Below are 2,983 nucleotides of genomic sequence, written 5' to 3'. Positions count from 1 at the left end.
TTATCATTACTATGCACGTCACGATTGAGGAGAGCATGAGGACTCAATGCAGAACTAAAATGGGTATTTATAAATTATAAAATAAAACAAAGGGAGAACAAAATCAACCCTAGGGGGAAAACATTACCAAAAGCAACTGGGCTAGCAGGGAAGAGCAGGGCTGGACACGACAAGGCAAGATACTGGAAAGATGACGAATTGGCACAGGACAGCAGACATGAGGAGACTATAAAGAAGAAATAATTGGCAAACAAACAGGTGAACATAATAAATTAATAATAGCTTAAAAAGGAGAGTGGGACTAGACAATAGACAAAGCACATGGCACAAAGAAACAACATAAGTCACATAAAAAACTGGGCAGCCAATGAGGGAGCGCATGTAAACATGAACCACGTGCTAAACACAACACTAACGGACCACAAGACATGAGCACATAAATTAAAACACTTACCATCCACTCATATGCGGCATGCATGTTTCTGATCTCAGTGCCAACCGAAACCATCTAGACTTGAGCGCTGAGAACAAAATGGCGCGAACAAAACAACAAACACACCAGGATGAGAGCGCGCATCCTAAACACGCCCGGACGCCCAGCCAAGACGGCGCTCAAACAATGACAATGACAGACAATGATGAAAAATATGAGTGCTTGACTCAAGAAAACTCGAGCCGAGCAAAACATACCAGACAAGACAGGACTGGTGTCCAAAATGTGCCACCAAAACAGGAATCGACAAGACCAAAATGGCGGAATCCTGACAATGCAGATGATACTAAGATTGATATTGGTACTAAACATGATGATACATCTGCACTTTCAACTTGATTGGCCTACTTGCTGGAAATACAGTCCTGGATTAAACTTCTAACAATCACACTTTTCAATAATGAGTACTTCTGCTTCTGTAAGTTGCAACACAGGCTCGTTGTGAATACGTAGCCCTGTATACAGTACATTTCTCCAGAGAGCGAATGATGTAGCCAGAGCTACGCATGGCTGTACAAATGCTATGGGGGTATGACGCAACCGACAGCTTCTGTTTCTTTTCGCGCACCATGTGAATGGCTTTACAACTGTTATAAGTTTGCCCATGGCTTGTCCCGAACGTTGGAGGACTTGAGATGCAGAATCGACAGCGATGACAGGGTTTGAGTACAGCGTAGAATGATCCTAGAATGCTGGTAAAACAAACGCTGAAATAAAATACACAATTAAATGACAGGGTGAGATTATGGTAAGATCTGAGAAAGTGGTAATCATCATTTGGGTTTAGTTAAGGGGTGGACGCCTGTCAATCTGTCAACCCAAGCTCATTCTGGAAACGTAGCCCCACGGACGTTTCTGGAGACCGCGATTTACGTGGCCGGAGGTACGTAAAGGCCGCCTTTGGTTTTTTCGAGCGAACGTTGGGGGCGGTGTGGCGCCGCTCCGCCCCTCCTCTTCACGCTCGCTGGCCGACAGCTCGCCTCCGAGTGGAGGGCTTTCCCGACGCAGTCAGTTTGTCCGCCTAGCTCACAGCGTTGCGTCGGCGGGATCGAGTCCGGGGAACAGCAGGTTCCGAAAATCAGGTCAGACGAAAAACGGAATCCGAATAATGAGGGCGAGAACGCGGCGGGATCCGAAAACGCGGTAGAAATCGAAGACGAGGGCTTTTGCTTTTTTTTTTTTTCCCCGATCCGGCGGCTTTTCGCGAGAGAACGGTGCGGGCGCGAACGCTGCGACGCACAGCGGCCTCTCGCGGATCCGCGAAAACAAAAAAACGCTCGAATACGTACCTCCCGGGACGTAAATCGCGGTCCACAGAAACGTCCGCGGGGCTATGTTTCCACAATGAGCCCGGGTTGCAATCTGTCCTTTTGAAAACACTATGGGTTGGGTTTAGGTCAGTCAGGCACTTGCAAGAGAAGTTGGAGACCTGAAAAAATGTACACAGAGGCCTTTTTCACGAAAACGCACCTCCTGGGTTGTATTTCGTTCTCTCCAGAAATGTATACCGGGGTACGTATTATAATTATCACGGGGTAATAATTCCTTACAATTATATAGTGCTTTTCTGGACTTTACACATTGGAGGGAATCTCCTCATCCACCTGGATGACGCAACGGCAGCCATATTGCACCAGACTGCACACCACTCACAAGCTGATTGGTTGAGAGGAGACAGAGTGATGAAGCTAATTATGATATTAGAATGGTTAGAAGGCCATGATGAACAGAGGCCAGTGGGTAAATTTGGCCAGGATGCCAAGGTTTTAACCCTTACTCTTTTTTTGAAGGACATTCTGGGATTTTTAACAACCACAGTTCAACCTCGGTTTGACGTCTCATCTGAAAAAGAAGTATAGAGTCCCCTTCACTATACTGGGACATTAGGACCCACACAAACCACAGGTTGGGCACCCCAGCTAGCCCACTAACATCACTTTTAACAGCAACCTAGCTTTACCATGTGGTCTCCCATCTAGGTATTAAAAATAAAAATTCTATCATCATTTATTCTCCCTCTGCTTTGTAAAAACCAATTTAAGTGAATATTGTTCTTCTTTAGAATGCAAAATATTATGTTTAAAGAATGCTGTTTGAACAATTGAGTTCCATAACATTTCCATAGTGTTTGTGTGTGTGTGTATTCTCCAAAATATGCTCTACTGTGTTTAACAGAGCAAAACACATCAAACCTTTTAAACACTTGGTGGTGAATACATAGTGACATGGTGCGTGGACTTTCCCTTTTTTATGTTACTGGCATGTTATTTGATTCAAATTACAGCAGCATTTAAATATCACTTTCAGCATGTCATTTGCTTGTGAGTCATTTAGTCTTCTTGCACAATTTGTATGTCAAGTCACAAAGACAAGTTACACAAATTTCTGTAGGTTATTTTAGTTTTTAATTGAGAAACAGAGCAGTCTTCAGTCTAACGATAGCTTATCTTGTAGTCACATGACTCTTTGGCTAACGTTCAAATATTCAGC

This window comes from Danio rerio, chromosome 15 (assembly GCF_049306965.1).
Source record: "Danio rerio strain Tuebingen ecotype United States chromosome 15, GRCz12tu, whole genome shotgun sequence".
Taxonomy (NCBI): domain Eukaryota; kingdom Metazoa; phylum Chordata; class Actinopteri; order Cypriniformes; family Danionidae; genus Danio; species Danio rerio.
This window is presented reverse-complemented; position numbering follows the sequence as displayed.